Below are 21,052 nucleotides of genomic sequence, written 5' to 3'. Positions count from 1 at the left end.
GCATCTGCTACCATTTGTAGCAAAACCTAAAAAATAAATTAAAAACACAACCAACAAAAAAAAATAATTTGTAGAAAAGTTACAACAAGCGACATTAATAAATATTATACAGAATAAAGGATACACAACACGGTATAATATATGGCACACGAGCTATTAAATTCAACACATCACAAGATAAAACGCAAAAAAATGCACCTACCTTCATATGGCTTCTGCGTTGGCTACTGTTTGTAGCAAGACATTAAAAAATAAAAACAACACCAATAAAAAAATCTTTATTTGCATGAAAGTTACAACAAGCAACGTTTGTCAATATTAAACAAAATAAAAAATACACAATACGTTTTAATATGTGGCAATTCAAATTCAAAACTTCAGTAAATAAATACACCTACCTTCACATCGCTTCCACGTTGGCTACCGTTTGTAGCATTAAAAAAATAATAATAATAAAAATGAAACCAAAAAAAAAGTTTATTTGCATTAAATTTTGAGCAAGCCACTTTCATTCATTGAAATTAAAGACAAAATTATTACGTGGCAATAAATTGTTTGAGTGTTTGATTTTGTTTGTAGTTACTGAATTTAAAATGAGTCACTCAAACTATGACTTTTCAACACCGTATTTAGAGCCGGTGTACACAACATTGTAATTGCAATTAAATTTTATGAAATTATTGGTTTGTGAAATAAATAAATACGACACAATAATAAAATGGACGTACCTGTATATCGCTTCCACGTTGGCTACCGTTTGTAGCATTAAAAAAAAAATTAAAACAACACCAATAAAAAAATCTTTATTTGCATAAAAATTACAACAAGCGACATAATTTTACGGCTGTAAAAAACAATCAACAATGTTATATTTAAGGATTGCTCTAATTGGTCAAATTAGTCAATAACTAATTTGTCCGGCAAGAACCACGTGGAGGTTTAGAGCATTCTTGCCAGGAAAAAAGGATATAAGGATGAGGTAAACAATGATTATTTGAAAATGAAGGGAATAAAAGAATTATTGGTTTGTGAAATGAAAAAATAGTACACAAAAATCAAAGTTTTTTCACTTGGCGTTAAATAAATGCACTTACCTTTATACTGCATCTGCTACCATTTGTAGCAAAACCTAAAAAATAAATTAAAAACACAACCAACAAAAAAAAATAATTTGTAGAAAAGTTACAACAAGCGACATTAATAAATATTATACAGAATAAAGGATACACAATACGGTATAATATATGGCACACAAGTTATTAAATTCAACACATCACAAGATAAAACGCAAAAAAATGCACCTACCTTCATATGGCTTCTGCGTTGGCTACTGTTTGTAGCAAGACATTAAAAAATAAAAACAACACCAATAAAAAAATCTTTATTTGCATGAAAGTTACAACAAGCAACGTTTGTCAATATTAAACAAAATAAAAAATACACAATACGTTTTAATATGTGGCAATTCAAATTCAAAACTTCAGTAAATAAATACACCTACCTTCATATCGCTTCCACGTTGGCTACCGTTTGTAGCATTAAAAAAAATAATAAAAATGAAACCAAAAAAAAAAAAGTTTATTTGCATTAAATTTTGAGTAAGCCACTTTCATTCATTGAAATTAAAGACAAAATTATTACGTGGCAATAAACTGTTTGAGTGTTTGATTTTGTTTATAGTTACTGAATTTAAAATGAGTCACTCAAACTATGACTTTTCAACACCGTATTTAGAGCCGGTGTACACAACATTGTAATTGCAATTAAATTTTATGAAATTATTGGTTTGTGAAATAAATAAACACGACACAACAATAAAATGGACGTACCTGTATATCGCTTCCACGTTGGCTACCGTTTGTAGCATAAAAAAAAATAATAATAATAATAAAAATGAAACCAAAAAAAATGTTTATTTGCATTAAATTTTGAGCAAGCCACTTTCATTCATTGAAATTAAAGACAAAATTATTACGTGGCAATAAATTGTTTGAGTGTTTGATTTTGTTTATAGTTACTGAATTTAAAATGAGTCACTCAAACTATGACTTTTCAACACCGTATTTAGAGCCGGTGTACACAACATTGTAATTGCAATTAAATTTTATGAAATTATTGGTTTGTGAAATAAATAAATACGACACAATAATAAAATGGACGTACCTGTATATCGCTTCCACGTTGGCTACCGTTTGTAGCATAAAAAAAAATAATAATAATAATAAAAATGAAACCAAAAAAAATGTTTATTTGCATTAAATTTTGAGCAAGCCACTTTCATTCATTGAAATTAAAGACAAAATTATTACGTGGCAATAAATTGTTTGAGTGTTTGATTTTGTTTATAGTTACTGAATTTAAAATGAGTCACTCAAACTATGACTTTTCAACACCGTATTTAGAGCCGGTGTACACAACATTGTAATTGCAATTAAATTTTATGAAATTATTGGTTTGTGAAATAAATAAATACGACACAATAATAAAATGGACGTACCTGTATATCGCTTCCACGTTGGCTACCGTTTGTAGCTTTAAAAAAAAAATTAAAACAACACCAATAATAAAATCTTAATTTGCATAACAATTACAACAAGCGACATAATTTTACGGCTGTAAAAAACAATCAACAATGTTATATTTAAGGATTGCTCTAATTGGTCAAATTAGTCAATAACTAATTTGTCCGGCAAGAACCACGTGGAGGTTTAGAGCATTCTTGCTAGGAAAAAAGGATATAAGGATGAGGTAAACAATGATTATTTGAAAATGAAGGGAATAAAAGAATTATTGGTTTGTGAAATGAAAAAATAGTACACAAAAATCAAAGTTTTTTCACTTGGCGTTAAATAAATGCACTTACCTTTATACTGCATCTGCTACCATTTGTAGCAAAACCTAAAAAATAAATTAAAAACACAACCAACAAAAAAAAATAATTTGTAGAAAAGTTACAACAAGCGACATTAATAAATATTATACAGAATAAAGGATACACAATACGGTATAATATATGGCACACAAGCTATTAAATTCAACACATCACAAGATAAAACGCAAAAAAATACACCTACCTTCATATGGCTTCTGCGTTGGCTACTGTTTGTAGCAAGACATTAAAAAATAAAAACAACACCAATAAAAAAATCTTTATTTGCATGAAAGTTACAACAAGCAACGTTTGTCAATATTAAACAAAATAAAAAATACACAATACGTTTTAATATGTGGCAATTCAAATTCAAAACTTCAGTAAATAAATACACCTACCTTCATATCGCTTCCACGTTGGCTACCGTTTGTAGCATTAAAAAAAATAATAAAAATGAAACCAAAAAAAATGTTTATTTGCATTAAATTTTGAGCAAGCCACTTTCATTCATTGAAATTAAAGACAAAATTATTACGTGGCAATAAACTGTTTGAGTGTTTGATTTTGTTTATAGTTACTGAATTTAAAATGAGTCACTCAAACTATGACTTTTCAACACCGTATTTAGAGCCGGTGTACACAACATTGTAATTGCAATTAAATTTTATGAAATTATTGGTTTGTGAAATAAATAAACACGACACAACAATAAAATGGACGTACCTGTATATCGCTTCCACGTTGGCTACCGTTTGTAGCATTAAAAAAAATAATAAAAATGAAACCAAAAAAAAACGTTTATTTGCTTTAAATTTTGAGCAAGCCACTTTCATTCATTGAAATTAAAGACAAAATTATTACGTGGCAATAAACTGTTTGAGTGTTTGATTTTGTTTATAGTTACTGAATTTAAAATGAGTCACTCAAACTATGACTTTTCAACACCGTATTTAGAGCCGGTGTACACAACATTGTAATTGCAATTAAATTTTATGAAATTATTGGTTTGTGAAATAAATAAATACGACACAATAATAAAATGGACGTACCTGTATATCGCTTCCACGTTGGCTACCGTTTGTAGCATAAAAAAATAATAATAATAATAATAAAAATGAAACCAAAAAAAAATGTTTATTTGCTTTAAATTTTGAGCAAGCCACTTTCATTCATTGAAATTAAAGACAAAATTATTACGTGGCAATAAATTGTTTGAGCGTTTGATTTAATTTTTAGTTACTGAATTTAAAATGAGTCACTCAAACTATGACTTTTCAACACCGTATTTAGAGCCGGTGTACACAACATTGTAATTGCAATTAAATTTTATGAAATTATTGGTTTGTGAAATAAATAAATACGACACAACAATAAAATGGACGTACCTGTATATCGCTTCCACGTTGGCTACCGTTTGTAGCATTAAAAAAAAAATTAAAACAACACCAATAAAAAAATCTTTATTTGCATAAAAATTACAACAAGCGACATAATTTTACGGCTGTAAAAAACAATCAACAATGTTATATTTAAGGATTGCTCTAATTGGTCAAATTAGTCAATAACTAATTTGTCCGGCAAGAACCACGTGGAGGTTTAGAGCATTCTTGCCAGGAAAAAAGGATATAAGGATGAGGTAAACAATGATTATTTGAAAATGAAGGGAATAAAAGAATTATTGGTTTGTGAAATGAAAAAATAGTACACAAAAATCAAAGTTTTTTCACTTGGCGTTAAATAAATGCACTTACCTTTATACTGCATCTGCTACCATTTGTAGCAAAACCTAAAAAATAAATTAAAAACACAACCAACAAAAAAAAATAATTTGTAGAAAAGTTACAACAAGCGACATTAATAAATATTATACAGAATAAAGGATACACAATACGGTATAATATATGGCACACAAGCTATTAAATTCAACACATCACAAGATAAAACGCAAAAAAATACACCTACCTTCATATGGCTTCTGCGTTGGCTACTGTTTGTAGCAAGACATTAAAAAATAAAAACAACACCAATAAAAAAATCTTTATTTGCATGAAAGTTACAACAAGCAACGTTTGTCAATATTAAACAAAATAAAAAATACACAATACGTTTTAATATGTGGCAATTCAAATTCAAAACTTCAGTAAATAAATACACCTACCTTCATATCGCTTCCACGTTGGCTACCGTTTGTAGCATTAAAAAAAATAATAAAAATGAAACCAAAAAAAAAATGTTTATTTGCATTAAATTTTGAGTAAGCCACTTTCATTCATTGAAATTAAAGACAAAATTATTACGTGGCAATAAATTGTTTGAGTGTTTGATTTTGTTTATAGTTACTGAATTTAAAATGAGTCACTGAAACTATGACTTTTCAACACCGTATTTAGAGCCGGTGTACACAACATTGTAATTGCAATTAAATTTTATGAAATTATTGGTTTGTGAAATAAATAAATACGACACAATAATAAAATGGACGTACCTGTATATCGCTTCCACGTTGGCTACCGTTTGTAGCATAAAAAAATAAAAATAATAATAATAATAAAAATGAAACCAAAAAAAATGTTTATTTGCATTAAATTTTGAGCAAGCCACTTTCATTCATTGAAATTAAAGACAAAATTATTACGTGGCAATAAATTGTTTGAGCGTTTGATTTAATTTTTCGTTACTGAATTTAAAATGAGTCACTCAAACTATGACTTTTCAACACCGTATTTAGAGCCGGTGTACACAACATTGTAATTGCAATTAAATTTTATGAAATTATTGGTTTGTAAAATAAATAAATACGACACAATAATAAAATGGACGTACCTGTATATCGCTTCCACGTTGGCTACCGTTTGTAGCATTAAAAAAAAAATTAAAACAACACCAATAAAAAAATCTTTATTTGCATAAAAATTACAACAAGCGACATAATTTTACGGCTGTAAAAAACAATCAACAATGTTATATTTAAGGATTGCTCTAATTGGTCAAATTAGTCAATAACTAATTTGTCCGGCAAGAACCACGTGGAGGTTTAGAGCATTCTTGCCAGGAAAAAAGGATATAAGGATGAGGTAAACAATGATTATTTGAAAATGAAGGGAATAAAAGAATTATTGGTTTGTGAAATGAAAAAATAGTACACAAAAATCAAAGTTTTTTAACTTGGCGTTAAATAAATGCACTTACCTTTATACTGCATCTGCTACCATTTGTAGCAAAACCTAAAAAATAAATTAAAAACACAACCAACAAAAAAAAATAATTTGTAGAAAAGTTACAACAAGCGACATTAATAAATATTATACAGAATAAAGGATACACAATACGGTATAATATATGGCACACAAGCTATTAAATTCAACACATCACAAGATAAAACGCAAAAAAATGCACCTACCTTCATATGGCTTCTGCGTTGGCTACTGTTTGTAGCAAGACATTAAAAAATAAAAACAACACCAATAAAAAAATCTTTATTTGCATGAAAGTTACAACAAGCAACGTTTGTCAATATTAAACAAAATAAAAAATACACAATACGTTTTAATATGTGGCAATTCAAATTCAAAACTTCAGTAAATAAATACACCTACCTTCATATCGCTTCCACGTTGGCTACCGTTTGTAGCATTAAAAAAAATAATAAAAATGAAACCAAAAAAAAAATGTTTATTTGCATTAAATTTTGAGTAAGCCACTTTCATTCATTGAAATTAAAGACAAAATTATTACGTGGCAATAAACTGTTTGAGTGTTTGATTTTGTTTATAGTTACTGAATTTAAAATGAGTCACTCAAACTATGACTTTTCAACACCGTATTTAGAGCCGGTGTACACAACATTGTAATTGCAATTAAATTTTATGAAATTATTGGTTTGTGAAATAAATAAATACGACACAATAATAAAATGGACGTACCTGTATATCGCTTCCACGTTGGCTACCGTTTGTAGCATAAAAAAATAATAATAATAATAATAAAAATGAAACCAAAAAAAATGTTTATTTGCATTAAATTTTGAGCAAGCCACTTTCATTCATTGAAATTAAAGACAAAATTATTACGTAGCAATATACTGTTTGAGTGTTGATTTTGTTTATAGTTCTGAATTTGAAATGAGTCACTCAAAGTATGACTTTTCAACACCGTATTTAGAGCCGGTGTACACAACATTGTAATTGCAATTAAATTTTATGAAATTATTGGTTTGTGAAATAAATAAATACGACACAATAATAAAATGGACGTACCTGTATATCGCTTCCACGTTGGCTACCGTTTGTAGCATAAAAAAATAATAATAATAATAATAAAAATGAAACCAAAAAAAATGTTTATTTGCATTAAATTTTGAGCAAGCCACTTTCATTCATTGAAATTAAAGACAAAATTATTACGTGGCAATAAATTGTTTGAGTGTTTGATTTTGTTTATAGTTACTGAATTTAAAATGAGTCACTCAAAGTATGACTTTTCAACACCGTATTTAGAGCCGGTGTACACAACATTGTAATTGCAATTAAATTTTATGAAATTATTGGTTTGTGAAATAAATAAATACGACACAATAATAAAATGGACGTACCTGTATATCGCTTCCACGTTGGCTACCGTTTGTAGCATTAAAAAAAATAATAATAATAATAATAATAAAAATGAAACCCAAAAAAAAATGTTTATTTGCATTAAATTTTGAGCAAGCCACTTTCATTCATTGAAATTAAAGACAAAATTATTACGTGGCAATAAATTGTTTGAGTGTTTGATTTTGTTTATAGTTACTGAATTTAAAATGAGTCACTCAAAGTATGACTTTTCAACACCGTATTTAGAGCCGGTGTACACAACATTGTAATTGCAATTAAATTTTATGAAATTATTGGTTTGTGAAATAAATAAATACGACACAATAATAAAATGGACGTACCTGTATATCGCTTCCACGTTGGCTACCGTTTGTAGCATAAAAAAATAATAATTATAATAATAATATTGAAACCCAAAAAAAACGTTTATTTACTTTAAATTTTGAGCAAGCCACTTTCATTCATTGAAATTAAAGACGAAATTATTACGTGGCAATAAATTGTTTGAGTGTTTGATTTTGTTTATAGTTACTGAATTTAAAATGAGTCACTCAAACTATGACTTTTCAACACCGTATTTAGAGCCGGTGTACACAACATTGTAATTGCAATTAAATTTTATGAAATTATTGGTTTGTGAAATAAATAAATACGACACAACAATAAAATGGACGTACCTGTATATCGCTTCCACGTTGGCTACCGTTTGTAGCATTAAAAAAAAAATTAAAACAACACCAATAAAAAAATCTTTATTTGCATAAAAATTACAACAAGCGACATAATTTTACGGCTGTAAAAAACAATCAACAATGTTATATTTAAGGATTGCTCTAATTGGTCAAATTAGTCAATAACTAATTTGTCCGGCAAGAACCACGTGGAGGTTTAGAGCATTCTTGCCAGGAAAAAAGGATATAAGGATGAGGTAAACAATGATTATTTGAAAATGAAGGGAATAAAAGAATTAATGGTTTGTGAAATGAAAAAATAGTACACAAAAATCAAAGTTTTTTCACTTGGCGTTAAATAAATGCACTTACCTTTATACTGCATCTGCTACCACTTGTAGCAAAACCTAAAAAATAAATTAAAAACACAACCAACAAAAAAAAATAATTTGTAGAAAAGTTACAACAAGCGACATTAATAAATATTATACAGAATAAAGGATACACAATACGGTATAATATATGGCACACAAGTTATTAAATTCAACACATCACAAGATAAAACGCAAAAAAATACACCTACCTTCATATGGCTTCTGCGTTGGCTACTGTTTGTAGCAAGACATTAAAAAATAAAAACAACACCAATAAAAAAAATCTTTATTTGCATGAAAGTTACAACAAGCAACGTTTGTCAATATTAAACAAAATAAAAAATACACAATACGTTTTAATATGTGGCAATTCAAATTCAAAACTTCAGTAAATAAATACACCTACCTTCATATCGCTTCCACGTTGGCTACCGTTTGTAGCATTAAAAAAAATAATAAAAATGAAACCAAAAAAAAAATGTTTATTTGCATTAAATTTTGAGCAAGCCACTTTCATTCATTGAAATTAAAGACAAAATTATTACGTGGCAATATACTGTTTGAGTGTTTGATTTTGTTTATAGTTACTGAATTTAAAATGAGTCACTCAAAGTATGACTTTTCAACACCGTATTTAGAGCCGGTGTACACAACATTGTAATTGCAATTAAATTTTATGAAATTATTGGTTTGTGAAATAAATAAATACGACACAATAATAAAATGGACGTACCTGTATATCGCTTCCACGTTGGCTACCGTTTGTAGCATAAAAAAATAATAATTATAATAATAATATTGAAACCCAAAAAAAACGTTTATTTACTTTAAATTTTGAGCAAGCCACTTTCATTCATTGAAATTAAAGACGAAATTATTACGTGGCAATAAATTGTTTGAGTGTTTGATTTTGTTTATAGTTACTGAATTTAAAATGAGTCACTGAAACTATGACTTTTCAACACCGTATTTAGAGCCGGTGTACACAACATTGTAATTGCAATTAAATTTTATGAAATTATTGGTTTGTGAAATAAATAAATACGACACAATAATAAAATGGACGTACCTGTATATCGCTTCCACGTTGGCTACCGTTTGTAGCATAAAAAAATAATAATTATAATAATAATATTGAAACCCAAAAAAAACGTTTATTTACTTTAAATTTTGAGCAAGCCACTTTCATTCATTGAAATTAAAGACGAAATTATTACGTGGCAATAAATTGTTTGAGTGTTTGATTTTGTTTATAGTTACTGAATTTAAAATGAGTCACTGAAACTATGACTTTTCAACACCGTATTTAGAGCCGGTGTACACAACATTGTAATTGCAATTAAATTTTATGAAATTATTGGTTTGTAAAATAAATAAATACGACACAATAATAAAATGGACGTACCTGTATATCGCTTCCACGTTGGCTACCGTTTGTAGCATAAAAAAATAATAATTATAATAATAATATTGAAACCCAAAAAAAACGTTTATTTACTTTAAATTTTGAGCAAGCCACTTTCATTCATTGAAATTAAAGACGAAATTATTACGTGGCAATAAATTGTTTGAGTGTTTGATTTTGTTTATAGTTACTGAATTTAAAATGAGTCACTGAAACTATGACTTTTCAACACCGTATTTAGAGCCGGTGTACACAACATTGTAATTGCAATTAAATTTTATGAAATTATTGGTTTGTGAAATAAATAAATACGACACAATAATAAAATGGACGTACCTGTATATCGCTTCCACGTTGGCTACCGTTTGTAGCATAAAAAAATAATAATTATAATAATAATATTGAAACCCAAAAAAAACGTTTATTTACTTTAAATTTTGAGCAAGCCACTTTCATTCATTGAAATTAAAGACGAAATTATTACGTGGCAATAAATTGTTTGAGTGTTTGATTTTGTTTATAGTTACTGAATTTAAAATGAGTCACTGAAACTATGACTTTTCAACACCGTATTTAGAGCCGGTGTACACAACATTGTAATTGCAATTAAATTTTATGAAATTATTGGTTTGTAAAATAAATAAATACGACACAATAATAAAATGGACGTACCTGTATATCGCTTCCACGTTGGCTACCGTTTGTAGCATAAAAAAATAATAATTATAATAATAATATTGAAACCCAAAAAAAACGTTTATTTACTTTAAATTTTGAGCAAGCCACTTTCATTCATTGAAATTAAAGACGAAATTATTACGTGGCAATAAATTGTTTGAGTGTTTGATTTTGTTTATAGTTACTGAATTTAAAATGAGTCACTGAAACTATGACTTTTCAACACCGTATTTAGAGCCGGTGTACACAACATTGTAATTGCAATTAAATTTTATGAAATTATTGGTTTGTGAAATAAATAAATACGACACAATAATAAAATGGACGTACCTGTATATCGCTTCCACGTTGGCTACCGTTTGTAGCATAAAAAAATAATAATTATAATAATAATATTGAAACCCAAAAAAAACGTTTATTTACTTTAAATTTTGAGCAAGCCACTTTCATTCATTGAAATTAAAGACGAAATTATTACGTGGCAATAAATTGTTTGAGTGTTTGATTTTGTTTATAGTTACTGAATTTAAAATGAGTCACTGAAACTATGACTTTTCAACACCGTATTTAGAGCCGGTGTACACAACATTGTAATTGCAATTAAATTTTATGAAATTATTGGTTTGTAAAATAAATAAATACGACACAATAATAAAATGGACGTACCTGTATATCGCTTCCACGTTGGCTACCGTTTGTAGCATAAAAAAATAATAATTATAATAATAATATTGAAACCCAAAAAAAACGTTTATTTACTTTAAATTTTGAGCAAGCCACTTTCATTCATTGAAATTAAAGACGAAATTATTACGTGGCAATAAATTGTTTGAGTGTTTGATTTTGTTTATAGTTACTGAATTTAAAATGAGTCACTGAAACTATGACTTTTCAACACCGTATTTAGAGCCGGTGTACACAACATTGTAATTGCAATTAAATTTTATGAAATTATTGGTTTGTGAAATAAATAAATACGACACAATAATAAAATGGACGTACCTGTATATCGCTTCCACGTTGGCTACCGTTTGTAGCATAAAAAAATAATAATTATAATAATAATATTGAAACCCAAAAAAAACGTTTATTTACTTTAAATTTTGAGCAAGCCACTTTCATTCATTGAAATTAAAGACGAAATTATTACGTGGCAATAAATTGTTTGAGTGTTTGATTTTGTTTATAGTTACTGAATTTAAAATGAGTCACTGAAACTATGACTTTTCAACACCGTATTTAGAGCCGGTGTACACAACATTGTAATTGCAATTAAATTTTATGAAATTATTGGTTTGTAAAATAAATAAATACGACACAATAATAAAATGGACGTACCTGTATATCGCTTCCACGTTGGCTACCGTTTGTAGCATAAAAAAATAATAATTATAATAATAATATTGAAACCCAAAAAAAACGTTTATTTACTTTAAATTTTGAGCAAGCCACTTTCATTCATTGAAATTAAAGACGAAATTATTACGTGGCAATAAATTGTTTGAGTGTTTGATTTTGTTTATAGTTACTGAATTTAAAATGAGTCACTGAAACTATGACTTTTCAACACCGTATTTAGAGCCGGTGTACACAACATTGTAATTGCAATTAAATTTTATGAAATTATTGGTTTGTGAAATAAATAAATACGACACAATAATAAAATGGACGTACCTGTATATCGCTTCCACGTTGGCTACCGTTTGTAGCATAAAAAAATAATAATAATAATAATAAAAATGAAACCAAAAAAAATGTTTATTTGCATTAAATTTTGAGCAAGCCACTTTCATTCATTGAAATTAAAGACAAAATTATTACGTGGCAATAAATTGTTTGAGTGTTTGATTTTGTTTATAGTTACTGAATTTAAAATGAGTCACTCAAAGTATGACTTTTCAACACCGTATTTAGAGCCGGTGTACACAACATTGTAATTGCAATTAAATTTTATGAAATTATTGGTTTGTGAAATAAATAAATACGACACAATAATAAAATGGACGTACCTGTATATCGCTTCCACGTTGGCTACCGTTTGTAGCATAAAAAAATAATAATTATAATAATAATATTGAAACCCAAAAAAAACGTTTATTTACTTTAAATTTTGAGCAAGCCACTTTCATTCATTGAAATTAAAGACGAAATTATTACGTGGCAATAAATTGTTTGAGTGTTTGATTTTGTTTATAGTTACTGAATTTAAAATGAGTCACTCAAACTATGACTTTTCAACACCGTATTTAGAGCCGGTGTACACAACATTGTAATTGCAATTAAATTTTATGAAATTATTGGTTTGTGAAATAAATAAATACGACACAACAATAAAATGGACGTACCTGTATATCGCTTCCACGTTGGCTACCGTTTGTAGCATTAAAAAAAAAATTAAAACAACACCAATAAAAAAATCTTTATTTGCATAAAAATTACAACAAGCGACATAATTTTACGGCTGTAAAAAACAATCAACAATGTTATATTTAAGGATTGCTCTAATTGGTCAAATTAGTCAATAACTAATTTGTCCGGCAAGAACCACGTGGAGGTTTAGAGCATTCTTGCCAGGAAAAAAGGATATAAGGATGAGGTAAACAATGATTATTTGAAAATGAAGGGAATAAAAGAATTAATGGTTTGTGAAATGAAAAAATAGTACACAAAAATCAAAGTTTTTTCACTTGGCGTTAAATAAATGCACTTACCTTTATACTGCATCTGCTACCACTTGTAGCAAAACCTAAAAAATAAATTAAAAACACAACCAACAAAAAAAAATAATTTGTAGAAAAGTTACAACAAGCGACATTAATAAATATTATACAGAATAAAGGATACACAATACGGTATAATATATGGCACACAAGTTATTAAATTCAACACATCACAAGATAAAACGCAAAAAAATACACCTACCTTCATATGGCTTCTGCGTTGGCTACTGTTTGTAGCAAGACATTAAAAAATAAAAACAACACCAATAAAAAAAATCTTTATTTGCATGAAAGTTACAACAAGCAACGTTTGTCAATATTAAACAAAATAAAAAATACACAATACGTTTTAATATGTGGCAATTCAAATTCAAAACTTCAGTAAATAAATACACCTACCTTCATATCGCTTCCACGTTGGCTACCGTTTGTAGCATTAAAAAAAATAATAAAAATGAAACCAAAAAAAAAATGTTTATTTGCATTAAATTTTGAGTAAGCCACTTTCATTCATTGAAATTAAAGACAAAATTATTACGTGGCAATAAACTGTTTGAGTGTTTGATTTTGTTTATAGTTACTGAATTTAAAATGAGTCACTCAAACTATGACTTTTCAACACCGTATTTAGAGCCGGTGTACACAACATTGTAATTGCAATTAAATTTTATGAAATTATTGGTTTGTGAAATAAATAAATACGACACAATAATAAAATGGACGTACCTGTATATCGCTTCCACGTTGGCTACCGTTTGTAGCATTAAAAAAAATAATAATAATAAAAATGAAACCCAAAAAAAAATGTTTATTTGCATTAAATTTTGAGTAAGCCACTTTCATTCATTGAAATTAAAGACAAAATTATTACGTGGCAATAAATTGTTTGAGTGTTTGATTTTGTTTGTAGTTACTGAATTTAAAATGAGTCACTCAAAGTATGACTTTTCAACACCGTATTTAGAGCCGGTGTACACAACATTGTAATTGCAATTAAATTTTATGAAATTATTGGTTTGTGAAATAAATAAATACGACACAACAATAAAATGGACGTACCTGTATATCGCTTCCACGTTGGCTACCGTTTGTAGCATTAAAAAAAAAATTAAAACAACACCAATAAAAAAATCTTTATTTGCATAAAAATTACAACAAGCGACATAATTTTACGGCTGTAAAAAACAATCAACAATGTTATATTTAAGGATTGCTCTAATTGGTCAAATTAGTCAATAACTAATTTGTCCGGCAAGAACCACGTGGAGGTTTAGAGCATTCTTGCCAGGAAAAAAGGATATAAGGATGAGGTAAACAATGATTATTTGAAAATGAAGGGAATAAAAGAATTATTGGTTTGTGAAATGAAAAAATAGTACACAAAAATCAAAGTTTTTTCACTTGGCGTTAAATAAATGCACTTACCTTTATACTGCATCTGCTACCACTTGTAGCAAAACCTAAAAAATAAATTAAAAACACAACCAACAAAAAAAAATAATTTGTAGAAAAGTTACAACAAGCGACATTAATAAATATTATACAGAATAAAGGATACACAATACGGTATAATATATGGCACACAAGCTATTAAATTCAACACATCACAAGATAAAACGCAAAAAAATACACCTACCTTCATATGGCTTCTGCGTTGGCTACTGTTTGTAGCAAGACATTAAAAAATAAAAACAACACCAATAAAAAAATCTTTATTTGCATGAAAGTTACAACAAGCAACGTTTGTCAATATTAAACAAAATAAAAAATACACAATACGTTTTAATATGTGGCAATTCAAATTCAAAACTTCAGTAAATAAATACACCTACCTTCATATCGCTTCCACGTTGGCTACCGTTTGTAGCATTAAAAAAAATAATAAAAATGAAACCAAAAAAAAAATGTTTATTTGCATTAAATTTTGAGTAAGCCACTTTCATTCATTGAAATTAAAGACAAAATTATTACGTGGCAATAAACTGTTTGAGTGTTTGATTTTGTTTATAGTTACTGAATTTAAAATGAGTCACTCAAACTATGACTTTTCAACACCGTATTTAGAGCCGGTGTACACAACATTGTAATTGCAATTAAATTTTATGAAATTATTGGTTTGTGAAATAAATAAATACGACACAATAATAAAATGGACGTACCTGTATATCGCTTCCACGTTGGCTACCGTTTGTAGCATTAAAAAAAATAATAATAATAAAAATGAAACCCAAAAAAAAATGTTTATTTGCATTAAATTTTGAGCAAGCCACTTTCATTCATTGAAATTAAAGACAAAATTATTACGTGGCAATATACTGTTTGAGTGTTTGATTTTGTTTATAGTTACTGAATTTAAAATGAGTCACTCAAACTATGACTTTTCAACACCGTATTTAGAGCCGGTGTACACAACATTGTAATTGCAATTAAATTTTATGAAATTATTGGTTTGTGAAATAAATAAATACGACACAATAATAAAATGGACGTACCTGTATATCGCTTCCACGTTGGCTACCGTTTGTAGCATTAAAAATAATAATAATAATAAAAATGAAACCCAAAAAAAAATGTTTATTTGCATTAAATTTTGAGCAAGCCACTTTCATTCATTGAAATTAAAGACAAAATTATTACGTGGCAATAAACTGTTTGAGTGTTTGATTTTGTTTATAGTTACTGAATTTAAAATGAGTCACTCAAACTATGACTTTTCAACACCGTATTTAGAGCCGGTGTACACAACATTGTAATTGCAATTAAATTTTATGAAATTATTGGTTTGTGAAATAAATAAATACGACACAATAATAAAATGGACGTACCTGTATATCGCTTCCACGTTGGCTACCGTTTGTAGCATTAAAAAAAATAATAATAATAAAAATGAAACCCAAAAAAAAATGTTTATTTGCATTAAATTTTGAGCAAGCCACTTTCATTCATTGAAATTAAAGACAAAATTATTACGTGGCAATATACTGTTTGAGTGTTTGATTTTGTTTATAGTTACTGAATTTAAAATGAGTCACTGAAACTATGACTTTTCAACACCGTATTTAGAGCCGGTGTACACAACATTGTAATTGCAATTAAATTTTATGAAATTATTGGTTTGTGAAATAAATAAATACGACACAATAATAAAATGGACGTACCTGTATATCGCTTCCACGTTGGCTACCGTTTGTAGCATAAAAAAATAATAATTATAATAATAATATTGAAACCCAAAAAAAACGTTTATTTACTTTAAATTTTGAGCAAGCCACTTTCATTCATTGAAATTAAAGACGAAATTATTACGTGGCAATAAATTGTTTGAGTGTTTGATTTTGTTTATAGTTACTGAATTTAAAATGAGTCACTGAAACTATGACTTTTCAACACCGTATTTAGAGCCGGTGTACACAACATTGTAATTGCAATTAAATTTTATGAAATTATTGGTTTGTGAAATAAATAAATACGACACAATAATAAAATGGACGTACCTGTATATCGCTTCCACGTTGGCTACCGTTTGTAGCATAAAAAAATAATAATAATAATAATAAAAATGAAACCAAAAAAAATGTTTATTTGCATTAAATTTTGAGCAAGCCACTTTCATTCATTGAAATTAAAGACAAAATTATTACGTGGCAATAAATTGTTTGAGTGTTTGATTTTGTTTATAGTTACTGAATTTAAAATGAGTCACTCAAAGTATGACTTTTCAACACCGTATTTAGAGCCGGTGTACACAACATTGTAATTGCAATTAAATTTTATGAAATTATTGGTTTGTGAAATAAATAAATACGACACAATAATAAAATGGACGTACCTGTATATCGCTTCCACGTTGGCTACCGTTTGTAGCATAAAAAAATAATAATTATAATAATAATATTGAAACCCAAAAAAAACGTTTATTTACTTTAAATTTTGAGCAAGCCACTTTCATTCATTGAAATTAAAGACGAAATTATTACGTGGCAATAAATTGTTTGAGTGTTTGATTTTGTTTATAGTTACTGAATTTAAAATGAGTCACTCAAACTATGACTTTTCAACACCGTATTTAGAGCCGGTGTACACAACATTGTAATTGCAATTAAATTTTATGAAATTATTGGTTTGTGAAATAAATAAATACGACACAACAATAAAATGGACGTACCTGTATATCGCTTCCACGTTGGCTACCGTTTGTAGCATTAAAAAAAAAATTAAAACAACACCAATAAAAAAATCTTTATTTGCATAAAAATTACAACAAGCGACATAATTTTACGGCTGTAAAAAACAATCAACAATGTTATATTTAAGGATTGCTCTAATTGGTCAAATTAGTCAATAACTAATTTGTCCGGCAAGAACCACGTGGAGGTTTAGAGCATTCTTGCCAGGAAAAAAGGATATAAGGATGAGGTAAACAATGATTATTTGAAAATGAAGGGAATAAAAGAATTAATGGTTTGTGAAATGAAAAAATAGTACACAAAAATCAAAGTTTTTTCACTTGGCGTTAAATAAATGCACTTACCTTTATACTGCATCTGCTACCACTTGTAGCAAAACCTAAAAAATAAATTAAAAACACAACCAACAAAAAAAAATAATTTGTAGAAAAGTTACAACAAGCGACATTAATAAATATTATACAGAATAAAGGATACACAATACGGTATAATATATGGCACACAAGTTATTAAATTCAACACATCACAAGATAAAACGCAAAAAAATACACCTACCTTCATATGGCTTCTGCGTTGGCTACTGTTTGTAGCAAGACATTAAAAAATAAAAACAACACCAATAAAAAAAATCTTTATTTGCATGAAAGTTACAACAAGCAACGTTTGTCAATATTAAACAAAATAAAAAATACACAATACGTTTTAATATGTGGCAATTCAAATTCAAAACTTCAGTAAATAAATACACCTACCTTCATATCGCTTCCACGTTGGCTACCGTTTGTAGCATTAAAAAAAATAATAAAAATGAAACCAAAAAAAAAATGTTTATTTGCATTAAATTTTGAGTAAGCCACTTTCATTCATTGAAATTAAAGACAAAATTATTACGTGGCAATAAACTGTTTGAGTGTTTGATTTTGTTTATAGTTACTGAATTTAAAATGAGTCACTCAAACTATGACTTTTCAACACCGTATTTAGAGCCGGTGTACACAACATTGTAATTGCAATTAAATTTTATGAAATTATTGGTTTGTGAAATAAATAAATACGACACAATAATAAAATGGACGTACCTGTATATCGCTTCCACGTTGGCTACCGTTTGTAGCATTAAAAAAAATAATAATAATAAAAATGAAACCCAAAAAAAAATGTTTATTTGCATTAAATTTTGAGTAAGCCACTTTCATTCATTGAAATTAAAGACAAAATTATTACGTGGCAATAAATTGTTTGAGTGTTTGATTTTGTTTGTAGTTACTGAATTTAAAATGAGTCACTCAAAGTATGACTTTTCAACACCGTATTTAGAGCCGGTGTACACAACATTGTAATTGCAATTAAATTTTATGAAATTATTGGTTTGTGAAATAAATAAATACGACACAACAATAAAATGGACGTACCTGTATATCGCTTCCACGTTGGCTACCGTTTGTAGCATTAAAAAAAAAATTAAAACAACACCAATAAAAAAATCTTTATTTGCATAAAAATTACAACAAGCGACATAATTTTACGGCTGTAAAAAACAATCAACAATGTTATATTTAAGGATTGCTCTAATTGGTCAAATTAGTCAATAACTAATTTGTCCGGCAAGAACCACGTGGAGGTTTAGAGCATTCTTGCCAGGAAAAAAGGATATAAGGATGAGGTAAACAATGATTATTTGAAAATGAAGGGAATAAAAGAATTATTGGTTTGTGAAATGAAAAAATAGTACACAAAAATCAAAGTTTTTTCACTTGGCGTTAAATAAATGCACTTACCTTTATACTGCATCTGCTACCACTTGTAGCAAAACCTAAAAAATAAATTAAAAACACAACCAACAAAAAAAAATAATTTGTAGAAAAGTTACAACAAGCGACATTAATAAATATTATACAGAATAAAGGATACACAATACGGTATAATATATGGCACACAAGCTATTAAATTCAACACATCACAAGATAAAACGCAAAAAAATACACCTACCTTCATATGGCTTCTGCGTTGGCTACTGTTTGTAGCAAGACATTAAAAAATAAAAACAACACCAATAAAAAAATCTTTATTTGCATGAAAGTTACAACAAGCAACGTTTGTCAATATTAAACAAAATAAAAAATACACAATACGTTTTAATATGTGGCAATTCAAATTCAAAACTTCAGTAAATAAATACACCTACCTTCATATCGCTTCCACGTTGGCTACCGTTTGTAGCATTAAAAAAAATAATAAAAATGAAACCAAAAAAAAAATGTTTATTTGCATTAAATTTTGAGTAAGCCACTTTCATTCATTGAAATTAAAGACAAAATTATTACGTGGCAATAAACTGTTTGAGTGTTTGATTTTGTTTATAGTTACTGAATTTAAAATGAGTCACTCAAACTATGACTTTTCAACACCGTATTTAGAGCCGGTGTACACAACATTGTAATTGCAATTAAATTTTATGAAATTATTGGTTTGTGAAATAAATAAATACGACACAATAATAAAATGGACGTACCTGTATATCGCTTCCACGTTGGCTACCGTTTGTAGCATTAAAAAAAATAATAATAATAAAAATGAAACCCAAAAAAAAATGTTTATTTGCATTAAATTTTGAGCAAGCCACTTTCATTCATTGAAATTAAAGACAAAATTATTACGTGGCAATATACTGTTTGAGTGTTTGATTTTGTTTATAGTTACTGAATTTAAAATGAGTCACTCAAACTATGACTTTTCAACACCGTATTTAGAGCCGGTGTACACAACATTGTAATTGCAATTAAATTTTATGAAATTATTGGTTTGTGAAATAAATAAATACGACACAATAATAAAATGGACGTACCTGTATATCGCTTCCACGTTGGCTACCGTTTGTAGCATTAAAAATAATAATAATAATAAAAATGAAACCCAAAAAAAAATGTTTATTTGCATTAAATTTTGAGCAAGCCACTTTCATTCATTGAAATTAAAGACAAAATTATTACGTGGCAATATACTGTTTGAGTGTTTGATTTTGTTTATAGTTACTGAATTTAAAATGAGTCACTCAAACTATGACTTTTCAACACCGTATTTAGAGCCGGTGTACACAACATTGTAATTGCAATTAAATTTTATGAAATTATTGGTTTGTGAAATAAATAAATACGACACAATAATAAAATGGACGTACCTGTATATCGCTTCCACGTTGGCTACCGTTTGTAGCATAAAAAAATAATAATAATAATAATAAAAATGAAACCAAAAAAAATGTTTATTTGCATTAAATTTTGAGCAAGCCACTTTCATTTATTGAAATTAAAGACAAAATTATTACGTGGCAATAAATTGTTTAAGTGTTTGATTTTGTTTATAGTTACTGAATTTAAAATGAGTCACTCAAAGTATGACTTTTCAACACCGTATTTAGAGCCGGTGTACACAACATTGTAATTGCAATTAAATTTTATGAAATTATTGGTTTGTGAAATAAATAAATACGACACAATAATAAAATGGACGTACCTGTATATCGCTTCCACGTTGGCTACCGTTTGTAGCATAA

The sequence above is a fragment of the Tribolium castaneum genome, chromosome 4 (assembly GCF_031307605.1).
Source record: "Tribolium castaneum strain GA2 chromosome 4, icTriCast1.1, whole genome shotgun sequence".
In the NCBI taxonomy this organism is placed as follows: domain Eukaryota; kingdom Metazoa; phylum Arthropoda; class Insecta; order Coleoptera; family Tenebrionidae; genus Tribolium; species Tribolium castaneum.
The sequence above is the reverse complement of the archived record's forward strand: the minus strand, read 5'-3'. Positions refer to the sequence as shown.